This window comes from Heterodontus francisci, chromosome 31, assembly GCF_036365525.1.
Source record: "Heterodontus francisci isolate sHetFra1 chromosome 31, sHetFra1.hap1, whole genome shotgun sequence".
NCBI lineage: Eukaryota > Metazoa > Chordata > Chondrichthyes > Heterodontiformes > Heterodontidae > Heterodontus > Heterodontus francisci.
In genome coordinates this window covers 52,805,883-52,820,931 of record NC_090401.1, presented here as the reverse complement: position 1 = coordinate 52,820,931, position 15,049 = coordinate 52,805,883, and the positions used below count along the sequence as shown (strand labels likewise).

Genomic DNA, 15,049 nt, shown 5'->3' with positions numbered 1-15,049 from the left:
TGAAAAGCAAACTTTTGCAGGGCTATGGGGAAGGAGTGGGGGAATGGGACTAATTAGATAGCTCTTTATAGAGCCACCATGGACACAATGGACCAAGTGGCCTCTTTCTGTGCTGTATGACTCTATGAACCCCATTCAAAAATTAGATCATCTGTCTAGAACCAGGGGAGTGGCAGCTCTAAGCACTGAATAAAAACTATTCAAAACACATGGAATATCTAATTTTGGATTTCCAAACAGATCTTAAGCCAGATGTGACCCACAGCCTAGCAAGATAGTCCATGCAACCCAAGTGATTCCATTTAATTTATGCTTCCATCTCTTGCGTCTTAGTTTGTCCCAATTAAACCTAGTGGGACCTGGAGGTTTAGAAAAGTCTAGTCTTAGTGGTATTGCCTCAGTAATGGATAAATCCAACATCTGAACATTTAGATCTGTTAGTATCTGCAAATTGAGATGCAAGCAAATGAACAGGAACACTGGTTTAAACTTCATATGTGGCCCATAATTCCTTGGTATGCATCAAGCACCCAAGTGGACACTCTTGATTTAACCCAGCTCTTCAGCATCAACTTAGCAGTTGGAAAGAAAGTCAAAATGACAGAACTTTCAGTGTAACCAGCTCCATCACCCACTATCCCCCCAACCCACCCCACAACAAAAAACAAACATACAAGCAGGGAGCTGAACTCTTAATTGTTGGTAATCTCTTATGATGGGGCGAATGGAAGATGGAAGTGAGAACTGGAAGCTTCCCAAAGCAACAAGACATGATAAATTTAATGTTCATGTTGTGCTATGTCTGTTCTTGTATGATCCTAGAATTAACATGAAACTGAACAACCCAAAGGAGGCATTCAAGTACCAGATTTTATTTTTCTCCAGGGAGAACTTGCAAATCAAATTCCATTCTCATTTGTTGCTTGATAATTTTAACCTCACTGCTGTAACTATTTTGACGTTCATCAGGAGGGTCTAGTCACCAAAACACATAGCAGCATGGTATGGATCAGAGAAAAAAAATAGGAAGTTCACACTTCTTCTGCATTTATGTTACAAAACTGCGAACTAAAAGAGTCCCAACTCTAGCAGTAATGCTGTAATATAGATGAACCTGTGTGGTACCACCTCCCGAAGTCAGCTCTCTTAACACTGCACAAGGCTGCTATTTAGTAATGGCCACTGGCAAACTAAACTCTGCCTTTTTTATTCAGGCCGACATTGGCCTTCAAAGCTCATTCCCCAGATTGTTGATCATCTTCCACTCCGTGACATTGGGAAAGGTCTGCAGCCAAAAAAGAACTCTCAAAGTTTCAACAAATGTATAGAAACTTCATTGCCACCCAGGCTCTGAGTCTGCTCTGCAACACAAATGGGATGCATCACTCAACAGGAGGCAGTTAAAGATCCTTTCCAACTGGACCTAGTTCTCGTGGGTATGGCTAATGAGCCTATGGTATGTTCAGCGTAGAGGAGCAGGGATCTAATCCATCCACCTATTCCCATGGAAAGATTGGCTGATTGCACAGGTATTAATTGGCTCATGCTTAAGCTTCTGAAGCATATATTCATTCTGATGAGCTGCGGACAGCAGCTACTACTTTATGTGAGCAGCACAACCTCTGTTTGCAAGTATGATCCAATTACAGTTGATCAGATTTCAGTTTCCCCAAGTTGAGAGTTCTTGTGTAATGATTCAACTTTCACAGCCTCAGTATTGGCTGGAGGTACAAGGGGTTTTATAAACACTGACCAAAGACCAGAGTTACAGCTCATGCCCCAGACTGGTAAATCAAAATTGTCATAATTTACATCAGATCCTAGTAAGGGTACTGCATTTCTGTCTGGCTGAATTTACTTATAGCATATATGTTCTTCAGTAACTGTAAGGGAAGAGAAATATAGTGTGTTATTATTTCTGAAAATTGCTCAGTCTTACTCTGACAGTTCTAAAGGACAGCTCATGTTTTCTCTATCAACATATTGTGCCAGTCCCCGAGAAGGAATGGTGCACAAAAGGTTGTGGACCGTTGGAATTCTCAACCCCAGTGGGCTATGAATACTCAGTCAGTCATTGAACATATTCAAGACAGCGATCAATAGATTTTTGGATACGAAGGGAATTAAGGGATATGAAGATAGTGTGGGAAGGTAGAAGATCAGCCAAGATCTTATTTAATGGTGGAACAGGCTCGAAAGGCCAAAAGGGCCTAATCATGCTCATCATTATGTTCTTGTGTTTATATTCTAAAGTTCTCTTCACCCGGGCTTTCCTACAATTTCAGCGTGGCCCAGCTGGTAATGATTAGAGGTTGGTGGATCCATGCCCCATATCAGACTAGATGCATAATTTAGCCCAAGACTCAACTACATAATTGGTGCATTGTACGAAGTGCTGCCCTTCACCTAAGAAATTAAGCTGCTTCCTCTCTGTTCTGGTGGATCAGACAGAGATTAAAGATCCCACAGCACTACTCCAAAAAGAGAAAGGAGTTCTTCCGACTTCATGGCCTACATTCGTCTCAGAATTAAAACCAAAAAAGCCCAAATGATTTCATTGTTTGTGAGGTGATTCATGGCGTGACGTGCTGTCACCCAGTTTGCTCACTGTATTTAGAAAGTAAGTCATTGTGTGAAACACTTTGAGACATTTCCTTGCAACACAAATTTCTACCCTCCTCTCCTGAAGGTGGTAACTGAAGTGGCCATAGTTGCATCCCTCCATTGCCGTGCCTAAGTGGCCATTCTTCATGTGAGAGCTTAGACTACAGGCTATTCAACCACAGATGGCATATCACAGTAAAGCCAGATCCTCTTGTCTCACTAAACATCCACCTATATATTATATACATTTCCCAACATTATTGGGAATCCACCTGATCCATCTCTGGCCTCACCCAGCCTGAGAAAGCTGAGAAACCAGCTGGAATTCATTTCGACTCAACAGAACCTCAAATGAAATCTAATTTTGTTGTATTAACGAGTGGTCAGTGGAAAGCCTAATAGAACCACCCTCCATTTCAACGTAAGTCACCTAAAAAAAAGCCAGAATGCAGAAAACAGTATAGTAATCTATTTAGCAGTTTTGGGCCAATTTTCACTCCCTACTATTCATTAAGCAGCATTAACTTGTGAATGAATTGGGCTTGAATAATTGGCATAAAGGGGTCTCGGGGCTGCAATCACTGAAGAGAGAATTGTCTCATTTTTATACTTCGATCAGTTGAGAAGTTCATTTCGATTAAAAGATGTAACCTATTTTAATATTTTGCGGAGAAGGAAATCCCACTGCACATATTTAAATAGGGCTGAAATTGGTCTGCCTTTCAGTTCATAAATCTCACACGTAGCATTACTGTGATGTTGACAGCTCTTGTTAACAGTAGGTGATACCAGTCTGAGCCACGAAATGCTGCAAATGAGGATTAAGTGGCTATCTTAAATGTGTACGTGTTTGCTTGCTTTCTGAAAAGAATCACTGTATACTTGCATTCTTTGCAGGTAAAATACTAAAACGAGGGCTGATTTTGGGAGTATTTGTGCTGTGCCGCCGTCTGAGAACGTGTGTGAATTCTTGTACAACACAATAGTAAAATCATTTGGAAGAAAAATTGGGTTTTAGTGGAGCAAGATTAAACCATCGAATGTCAAATGTTTTCAAAGCGAGTGCGATAGCAAGGGCTTCAAGCCCTTAACAAAAAATTGAATATCTAAAGGAAAAGTACTTTGTTAATTTTTTTAAATAAAAATCAAAAGCAGGAGGTTCATTCCCAACCCATCCAGTGGTCGTTTTATCTGGCAATATGACTGGAGAATACTTGGCATCAGGTGGCAGGACCGTACCTCCAACACAGAAGTCCTCGAGGCAGCCAACATCCCCAGCTTGTACACACTACTGAGTCAGCGGCGCTTGAGATGGCTTGACCATGTGAGCCGCATGGAAGATGGCAGGATCCCCAAAGACACATTGCACAGCGAGCACGCCACTGGTATCAGACCCACCGGCCGTCCATGTCTCCGCTTTAAAGACGTCTGCAAACGCGACATGAAATCCTGTGACATTGATCACAAGTCGTGGGAGTCAGTTGCCAGCGTTCGCGGGCAGCCATAAAGACGGGGCTAAAATGTGGCGAGTCAAAGAGACTTAGTAGTTGGCAGGAAAAAAAGACAGGTGCAAGGGGAGAGCCAACTGTGCAACAGCCCCGACAACCAACTTTATCTGCAGCATCTGTGGAAGAGCCTGCCACTCCAGGCGCTGCTTCACAAACCACTGACCACCTCCAGGCGCGTATCCATTGTCTCTCGAGATAAGGAGGGCAAAGAAGAAGATGATGACAGATATTAATTTTATTCCCACCCTGAACTTTCCCTCCCCCCACCTTGTCACTTTTTGCCTTTTCAACCCCTTCCCATCATCCCCACAGTCAATACAAAACATTTTCCCCACTTACCCCCCCACCCTGATTATTTCAGTCCTCCCCCCTCCCCACCAGTGTCTTGCCTCTGTTGTGGCGCACAAGTTGTGACCGGTGGCTGTAAAATTGCTGTGGGACGGCCACCGGGACAAGGCAAGTTCTTTTCAATATTTATTCTGCTAATTTTAATACTGAAATGAAGGCCCCGCCACTTGGGGCTGGGGTGCTGCACTGAGGCCTTGCTGCCGCCAGAAATATATGGCGGGGTCTTCGCAGCGTCGTGTCTCATGTCAGGCCACTCCCGCAAGTATTTTATGGGCCTCCCCACCATGATCCACAATGTCGAGGGGCTGGTAAAATTCAGCCCATATTGTCTGGTAGTAATTTGTAAAGACAAAAGTGAGATTTGTTTCCAGATTTCCTTCGTCCCACCATTGGTGACTGTGTTTACAGTTGTCTAGGCCATAAGTTCTGGAATTTCCATCATAAAGGTCGCTGCCTGTCTCTCTCCTGTTTAAGGTGCTGTTTAAAACAACCCCTTTATGCATTTGATCACCTGTCTGGAAAAAAAAGCAAGTCATTCTAATGTCTCTTCCTTTGGCTTGGTGCCAATTTTTGTCTGATTAAGCTTCTGTGAAGTGCCTTAAAGCGTTTTACTACAATAAAGGTGTTCGATAAATGAAAATTCTTTGCATTGTGAATTTGTTGCTCTGAAACTGTTGAACTCCTAATGTCTGAATTGGGACTGGGATTGATGAGCGGCACTTTCAGAGTCAGATTTACCCGAGTTGAACCAGTCATCTTGTCGGTGTAAATCGCAGCTGGGTCTATTGTTGGGATCCTTGATGTCTGCGTCTTCCTTTGGCTGCTAACTGACCGTGTCCTCTGCTTGCTCTAATCCCACCTCCACTGTGCCCTCATTGCCACTATGCCCCTCGTACTGGTATGCAACAATAAAATCTGACGCTACCTGCTACTCAATGGAGTGGGAGCACAGAAAAGGTTCCCCTTTCCATCAATCTGTGTCAATGGGTCCATATACAGTGCTACTGTGTGTTGCCTGGAATGTTGGAATTCTGTATTGCTCAGAACTGTTACAACATTTTAAGAACAAAACATTTGCATTTTCTTGTACTTGCCAGCAAAATGGACAAAACTGAAGGTGTGGTAATAGATAAGCTTTTTGTTACCATAGACAGTGCTGGCAGAGATGTCTGATGGCACATTTGAGAAATAGTTTTGGAATGTTGCTGTGTGACTTTGAGCAGTGTCATGCAGGCCCCCGCCTGCCAAGCATGAGGCATATTAATTTTGCCACATGGACATTAAATTTCAAACTGTTGAAATGAAGACACGATATGCTTTAAAAAAAAAAAAAATTGTCAGATCTTGGCTGGAAAGACATTTACATGTTAACAGAGAGTGTGTTTGGAAGGACAAAGCGGCCATTCCCTGGCACATTCAACCCACAATGGACCCTTGACTAGAAATACATTTGCATAATAACAGACAGTGCTTGGAAAGGACAAAAGGACCGTTCCCTGACAGTCAACCCACAATGGACTTTTGATCACCAGACGTTGAAGCTGGGGGAGCTCGTATTCCAGGTTGACTGCCAAGATGGCAGAATACACAAATGGCCATGGTCAAACCAGCTAGTCAAATGACAAACCTGCTGGAGAACCTGAGTTTTTTGAATTTGTACAAACAGTTTGGGCAGAAAGCAGAATGCTCCTGGACTGAAGATCTCTCCTGGCTGGCTTGCCACAGCCCCTCCTGTCGGCCTGCTTCCAAATCTTTCTCACAAGCCTTTGAATCCACTGAAGACACTTGGACCCCAAGAGAGAAAAGTCTCCTACAGCAAACAAGGTTTAAGAAGAATACTAGGCCCTGATGAAAAGCAAGATCTACCTCCAATCAAGGACTCTACAGTGAGCTCAAAGAACCGGAACACAAACTGTTCAGATATTGCCCTCAAACCTTTCCGCTTAATTTTTCTCTTTTCTGTCTCTATTTGCATGTGTGTATTGCGTATGCATGCTAGCATGGGTGTGTCGTGTATCCATAGGTATCAACTGAATTAGAGTTTAAGTTCAAGTTTAATTTCAACTTTTCTTCTTTAAACCTAAGAAAGCCTTTTTGCGCTGGTTTCTTTGCCCTATAATTGGAAAGCAGTGAACAAGGATTCACCAAGGGTGAGCTAAAATCACAGGGTGTTTAAAATTAAACCCTGTTGCGGTAAGACCTGGGCGGCACAGTGGTGCAGTGGTTAGCACCGCAGCCTCACAGCTCCAGCGACCCGGGTTCAGTTCTGGGTACTGCCTGTGCAGAGTTTGCAAGTTCTCCCTGTGACCGCGTGGGTTTTCGCCGGGTGCTCCGGTTTCCTTCCACAGCCAAAGACTTGCAGGTTGATAGGTAAATTGGCCATTGTAAATTGCCCCTAGTGTAGGTAGGTGTAGCCCCTACTCTCTTTCGTAATAGTGAGTTGTTTTTTTTTTTTACAGCCACCTGAGGGGACAGACTAAAATGTTTATTGGTGGGAAATGCCTCAAAGATTCACTAGTTTATTAATTTGATTAAGTTTTGCTCATATATCTTCATCCAAAATATGATACCTTCGACACTGCAGCGCTCCCTTGGTACTGCACTGGAGTATCAGCCCGGATTTTGCGCTTATGCCACTGGAGTGCAACTTGAACCCGCATCTATATATATTACATATATCGTTGTTACTGTTCACTGCTCTTATGTATAACTTGTACAAACCTACAGGCCACAACAACGAACAGAAGAAGTGAAGAGTACCCACTAAATAAAGCCATGTGACCACTGGTCAGGTGAGGGTTCACACACTTTTAGTGCATTAGTGTAATTTTGTCCTCTCAAAAATGGAAAGTTAAAATATCCCCATGCTGGTTAATGGCAGCACTTTACAAAATATAGATTGTAAATTATGATTTAATAGTCAGCTTCATCTATTTGCTTAACACTGTTCAAATTTGTTGTTGATGCTGGGGCTATCTTTTTATGGATTAATTAAACAGAGGGAGCTGAAGTTTCTCCTCCTCCGCAACTCCACATTTAAAGCACAAGGTTAAACCTCAACGGGACAAAGTGCAAAAATTAAAAAAAAATTTTTTAAATGAAGCTTATGAACATCCCAAAAACTTTATGAATGAGCAAAACTTATTAAATTAATAGACCAGTGAACCTTTGAGGCATTATCCACCAAACATTTATGCTCCTGACTTACCACAGTAAATAAATCTGCTTCATTCACAAAACGTTTTTCTAAATAAAGCACAAAAAGTGTGCAATAATTAAAAAGGATATAAATGAAAAATTAAATATATGTAATTGTGTCAAACAACAAATACCGGTTGTAAATATATCCACATCAGAAATTCTCAACATTGGAAACTTTCATTTTCCTTAAGATCAAAAGAAAACTGCACCAACACTGAAATGCTGCGGTACCAATAGTGGTCTGTGAGTCAGGCAGTTGGGAATGCAACAACACTGACTTTACAATATTGCATTCAAATAAACACTTTTATTCATGGGTAGATAGACAGGGAGAGAGGAACTTTAAAAAAAATATAAAACCATAAACCTAAATATGAAATAAATAATGTTTTTGTGAATAAGTTGAGAAATACTAGTGCTGGCAGTTTTATACTTTCAGGAAATGAGATATGGTAATTATCCACTTAAAGAAATGTTTGGTTTCTTCCCTGCTGTACTGTAGTTAGAAGGGATGACAATGCTTTGTTCGTTTTGCTGGGATTATAACACTTCAGAGCTGTACTGAGCATTACCACATCGGCAGAGGTGCCATCTTGTGAGTGAAGCATTAAATGAAAGCCCCATCTCCCTATTCAGATGGATGTAAATAATCCCATGGCACTACTGAAAGAGGTGAAGGGAGTTTGGATGGGGTGTTGTCCAATATTCCTCCCTCAATTACCACCATCAAACCAAACTAATCGGTCTTTCATCTCATTTGTTGCTTGTGGGAATTAGTTTTGTTGTTAAATTGACAACCAATTTGCACACAACAGTGAAGTGAATGTTTGTGAACGAGTGGGTCAGCCTGAGGACATGACAAAGTACAACTGCTTTCTTCGTCCTCCAATATGCAACGTGTACCTCCATCCTCTGTGACCTTCAGCATGGATAAGAACTAGAGCAAAAATGTTGTGCAATTACTTCCTTCAAGTTCTCCCTTCATGTCATGTACCAATCTGTTCTTTCATTGCTGCTTGGTCAATATCCTGAATTCATTAATTGACATCATTGTGACAGCACCATCACAAGGATTACAGCAGTTCAAGGAGTTGGCCCATTACCCCTTTCTCAGGGCAACTAAGAGTGAGCAGTACATGCAGCCTTGCCAGTGTTGCCCACATCCCAGGAATGGAGCCCTATGTTTTGTGAGTCTACATATGTCTGGGTGCTTCTATGTTATGAATGATCGCCAGCTTTGATTGCTTTTAAACTGAATGGTTTCTGGTTTGAAGCTATGGCAACTGTTTAACAGATGATAGTTTATAACGAGCAGTGGGACGTACATCAAATCCCAGGAGCAGGCTGACCTGAGAAGCCACAAGCAAACATTTTGTGTGACTAATGGTCAAGCAACATTACTGGGAAGCCATAGCTAGCAATGCACAGGAAAGATCAGTCCTTTATTTGCTTTTTGTTAAAAATGTTCTGTTTTAGAATCTGAAAGAAAAAAAACCTAAAATCCTCTGCCAAACCTTAAGACCACATCACTTCTGTTCGGTTTTATTCCTCATTCCAGAAGGTGAGAGTCATACTGGAGCATTATAAATAGCCAAAGTATGCCAAGTTATAACCAAGAAAATATCAGCTACTGTTCCTGTATCTGGACTGCTTTTCAGCGCTAAGAAACGACCTTACCAATATAATTCTGCATTTCTGCATTATAACAGTGATTACACTTCAAAAAGTACTTCATTGGATGTAAAGTGCATTGGGATGTCCTGAGATTATGAAAGGCACTATGTAAATAGAGTCATACAGTCAGAGAGATACAGCACTGAAACAGGCCCTTCAGCCCACCGAGTCTGTGCTGACCAACAACCACCCATTTATACTAATCCTACATTAATCCCATATTCCCTACCACATCCCCACCATTCTCCTACCACCGACCTACACGAGGGGCAATTTATAATGGCCAATTTACCTATCAACCTGCAAGTCTTTGGCTGCGGGAGGAAACCGGAGCACCCGGCGGAAACCCACAGCAGTCACAGGGAGAACTTGCAAACTCCGCACAGGCAGTACCCAGAACCGAACCCGGGTTGCTGGAGCTGTGAGGCTGCGGTGCTAACCACTGCGCCACCCACTATGTATGTCTGTCTTTTGCTTCATACCAACAACGTTGATTTCAAAGTGTAAAAGGTTGCCAATCCCATTCATCCTCATCTTTTTACACAAATAGAAGGAAATTAAAAATAAGATCTTTCCACAGATAGGAGATTTTACTGTGTATGGTACTGTGACAGGAACTTTAATGACCTGATTGTGGGCAGGACTGTGGAGGACCTTTTAATATTTTTTTCAGCTGCAAGCTACACCATCCTACACACTCTTTCTCTTCACTACATAGGAATCAAGAGTCACCCAATGGCCCCTTACTAAGGATCTTGGAACTCCCTATTTCTCCAGTCTTCCCTTCTTCCTATAGGCTACAGGCTTAGAAAACCCAAGATTGGTGTTACTTAATCACCATTTCCCAATTACCCTCTTCTCTCACTCTTTGCAACCTGGCTGGTGCCCTGCACCACAACAAGCCCAAACCCATTAGGCACATTTCTCAATACAAAGAAGCATCTTACAATCATTTACCACTTTCTCTTGCCCTTTTCTAATTTTTTACATTCCTTTCTCTAGGTTTTGTTACTCAATTTGGGAGACTTTCTATCTGAAATCTAGAGCTTTAATGGGTATGCAACCTATATTTATAAACCATTCTTGTGGTGAAGGATTGGGCTAAAGACTCTTCACAGTGGGTCTGGATAAGGTCGTTGGAGTTGTTCTAGGTCTTGCTTTGCTTTCAATGTTGTTTAAACACAGATATATATATATACACACACACACACACACACACACACACACACACACACACACACAGAGCGCTTTGAATCAGTCATAAACAACATGCAGCTCTTTTCTTCTGGTGACATATACTTTTTCACCCAAAGTACTGGTTTTGAAGCTTTTGAGATATTGTGTACAGCAGAAAATGCAGCAGTGAAGAAAGCCTATAATTACACAAGCTAACCATTCTCAATGTTACACAAACTGGGCTAAAATCCTATGCTTTCAAGCTATGTCTCAATTTTACTACATCAAACAAAGCAGACATGAAAGATTTACCATCAGGCCGCTGAGAAATAAATGTGCCGTCTCCAGGACATCAGAGTAGAAGTGAAATGAAAAGAAAATGGGAGCATTTGGGAATGCAGACTCCCCCTTCCTCCACTGGGAACAAACACGGTTAGACAAAGAATTCCTGTTCCTTCTGCTTTTCTTTACTCCAGCATCACTTTCAGTACATGTCCAAGTGGCTGCTCTTCAACCACAAGTCCAGATAATGAATAGCAGCAGGTTATTTCAACGAGGAAGGTACCACAGCCAAACCCTCACCCTATGTTCATTTACATAGTTATCCCCCAATCAGTATGGACAAACAGATTATCTGATCATTATCACATTGCTGTTTGTGGGAGCTTGCTGCTTGCAAATTAGCCACCATGTTTCCAATATCACAACAGTAAAGTATTTTGTTGGCAGTAAAGAATTTTAGGACAACCTGAGGTCATGAAAGGTGCTATATAAATGCAAGTCTTTTCTTTCTTTAGACATACTTCCCAGGAGGGCTCACTGGGAACCCTGACTGAGTTGTCCCTTCTCTAGGGAAAAAGGACTTGGCTAATTCCCAACCTCCGTAACCTCCTCCAGCGCTACAACCAACCACACTAAGAAACTGCATTACTCCAATTCAGACCTCTTGTGAATCCCTAATTTCCCTCGCCCTACCACTGCCTTCAGCTGTTTAAGGCCTAAGCTCTGAAATTGTCTCCTTTAAGTGATTCACCAAACAGTGCATCTATCCACTAAGTCATGCCAGAGCCAATCCTGTCCACATCAACGCAAGCTCAAGGAACAGCAACTCATTTACCAATTAGGCACACGACAGCCTGCCAGACTGAACATTGAGTTCAATAATTTCAGAGCATGACGGGGCCCCCATTTTACTTTTATTTTTAGTTATTTTTCCTTGCTTTATTTTTTTTTGTGTGTATATTTTATTTTATTTCATCTTAGTTTGTTCAGTTTGCTTACCCACTGTTTTTTTTTCATGTTTGTACTTGCGGCTGTTCAATTTTCAGTCCGTTCACACCCTATCTGTACTTCTGCTTTGTCTTTCAACACACCATTAACATATTGTTTGCCTTTGCTCCACAACCTTCTGGTCAGCTATTCTGTGACCTTGTCCTATCTACACCTCCTCCTTTGTTATCTCTTGCCCCACCCCCACTTTACTTGCTTATAACCTTCTACATTTCTAATATTTGCCAGTTCTGAAGAAGGGTCACTGACCTGAAACGTTAACTCTGCTTCTCTCTCCACAGATGCTGCCAGACCTGCTGAGTATTTCCAGCATTTCCTATTTTTATTCCTGTCCACACCATATTGAACTCATCTCATATTTAAGAGATTGATATCTCTCTACTGCCATCAGTTGCTTATTTGCAACCATTTAATCCTGCTGGCTCCCTTGAAGTGACAGGCTCTCAACCATTCAGATTATAATTTACAGATAAACTAATGCAAAATACAAATAATAAAAGCAGGGCACTAAAATTTCATTGCATGCTCAACACAACACTGTGGCACCCCCTTGTCACCAAACCTTTCAGTGGGATATTCTCTCCACCCCCCCACAAATTTGATTTCATTTGTGCAGAGGGAGAAAGGACAACCAAAATAAAATAATGAGCAAAAGCAGGTGAGAAGCAACGCGATAACTTTCTGAAGGTGTGGAGCATATGCGGAATTCATATGAGCCCAGCTTTCAGGCAAAATAATAGCTTGCAGTGCTCAGGCGAAAACAAAAACAAATGTAAACAGGGAATTGAAAGAACTGAGTCATTAAATTAGCAATAAATGATCCAACACATACATACACTGTAATGCCAAGAATGTGCTTTTTTTCCCGCAGTTAAACATTCTTCGTGTCTGGTTGGTCTTGCTAATACCTTACTCCAGTATCAAATTTGGCAGCAAGAAGATATGTACTGCAAATATTATTTGCTGCAATGTATATATATGTTGCAAACCATGACACACTAACTGAGCTTTTGCAGAGCAAAAATAATGTAAAGGTTACAAAACACAAATACTAAGCACATTAATATCTCACCAGTGCATATAAAGGCAAGACAGCTTACATTATGCTAAAGAATTAAACAGTAGTGTATCAGGCTCTTTTTTAACCACCTCTTCTTCTGATGAGAATACAGTGCTACAGGCCCCCTCTGTTGACCAGCTATTTCGCCATGCAGGAACATTATACCTCATCTGGTCCTGGTCCAACACTGTGCGCACTGGTTCCCTTCTCAAGTACCACTGGACAATGACTCAGAGAAGCATTACATAGAATTTACAGGACAGACCAATTGGTCTATGCCAGTAATTATGTTCTCCACAAAAATGCTTCCACCCTACTTCATCTCACATGATCAACATATTCTTATATTTCCTTCTCCCTTGTGTACTTATCTAGTTTCCCCTTAAAGACATCCACACCTTTTGCCTCAATTACTGCTTGTGGTTGCAGGATCCGTACTTTCATCATTGAATTCCCTATTGGATGTATTAGTGACTCTCTTCTCAACTGATGTTTCCCCTCCCTAACCCAGAGGTATGGAGATTAACTGTAGTCAATGCTCCAGCTGTGATCTGCTTTGGAGAATGACAGAAATGATTGGTGAGATGGTGGCAGGAATCTTACCAAGTCCCAGGTTGTCCTACTGCCCAGCCCGCAAGCACAGACAGTGGAGCCCTGGGTGGGATATTACTGCCCAGCCTGCCTTTCAGAGCTGCTAGCTCAGAAGGCCGGCAGTTTGACAGTGTCACCAATAGAAGTGGCCGCTGCTGAGGCCGCAAGAAGAGGGCGCTTCCATGTTGAGGCTCCCTCGAAGATCAGGTAAGGTTCCCCCCCCCAACTGTGCCGAAGCCAGGTAGGTAGGCCCCAGTGATTGGAGGGGTGAACCTTCCAGCGGCAGTGATGAAGCCATAGGGACAGCTATTGCCGTCAGGGGGCCCCTCCGTGGGCTATGGATCAACCAGTAAGGAAGCCCCTCCCCCCACCAGAAACCACTGTTTACCTGGCGGTCACCCCATATGGCAGGGGCCCAGCCTGATGCTGGTAAAATGCTAGCGGGAGCTGGAAGTGGCTGTTAATTGGCCGCCTGCCTCCAGTCGACGGGAAGAGGTCGGGCTCTCTCCAGTGCCTTCTGCTGCCACTTTATATGGCCTCCCATCTCCCAGCCCATCTTCAGAGGGCAGGTAAAATCCAGCCCAGTCTCAGAGTGCAAGAAATTTGAATTCCCTGATTTAATTATTGAAGTAATGAATCCTGTAGAGGAAAGGACCACTTTAAAACTGTTTATTTCTACGCATCACTCTAAAGATACTTCTATTTAGCCATCCATCCACTTCAATAGGGTGCTGGACTGGTTTTTAGTTGTGGCAGAGATTACACTATGTAGAAGGCAAGTGGTTTTTTATCAGTTAACACACATAGTCAATATGAGCTGCTGAACTAGTTTCAATCACTTGAGGGGGTCAGACAGGAATTCTCACTCTTTTGGCCCTGAGCTTTTTCAGACTTTTTTTTGTTCTCCTAGGGGATGACAGAGTCAGAGAGTTATACAGAACAGAAACAGGCCCTTCGTGTCCGTGCCAGTCATCAAGTACTTAACTATTCTAATCCCATTTCCAGCACTTGGCCCGCAGCCTTGTATGCCATGGTATTTCAAATGCTCATCTTAATACTTCTTAAATGTTGCGAGTGTTCCTGCCTCTACCACCTCTTCAGGCAGTGCGTTCCAGATTCCAACCACCCTCTGGGTGAAAAAAAATTTCCTCAAATCCCCTCTGAACCTCCTGCCCCTTACCTTAAATCTATGCCCCCTGGTTATTGACCCCTCCACTAAAGGGAAAAAGTTTCTTCCTATCTATCCTATCAATGCCCCTCATAATTTTGTATACCTCAATCATGTCCCCCCTCAGCCTTCTCTGCTCTAAGGAAAACAACCCCGGCCTTTTCAGTCTCTCTTCATAGCTGAACTGCTCCAGCCCAGGCAACATCCTGGTGAATCTCCTCTGCACCCTCTCCAGGGGAATCACATCCTTCCTATAGTGTGGCGACCAGAACTGTACACAGTACTCCAACTGTGGCCTAACTAGTGATTTATACAGCTCCATCATAACCTCCCTACTCTTGTATGCTATGCCTCCGCTAATAACGACAAGTATCCCATATGCCTTCCGAAGCACCTTATCTACCTGTGCTGCTGCTTTCAGTGATCTAT

At 42.5% G+C, this 15,049-nt stretch overlaps 1 protein-coding gene and 1 long non-coding RNA gene across 8 annotated transcripts in view; one reads left to right on the top strand and one right to left on the bottom strand.

Annotated features, from left to right (window-relative positions):
• The window catches only part of ptprub (protein tyrosine phosphatase receptor type Ub), an 833,961-nt gene that overhangs the window by 601,599 nt on the left and 217,313 nt on the right, over nucleotides 1–15,049 (bottom strand). The window lies entirely within an intron of this gene.
• Nucleotides 1–15,049, top strand: part of LOC137347268 (uncharacterized) — a 52,065-nt gene that overhangs the window by 33,155 nt on the left and 3,861 nt on the right. For both annotated transcript variants that reach the window (XR_010968915.1, XR_010968914.1), the window contains exon 3: nucleotides 7,188–7,252. This is a non-coding gene — a long non-coding RNA (uncharacterized lncRNA). The remainder of the gene's footprint in view (nucleotides 1–7,187; nucleotides 7,253–15,049) is intronic.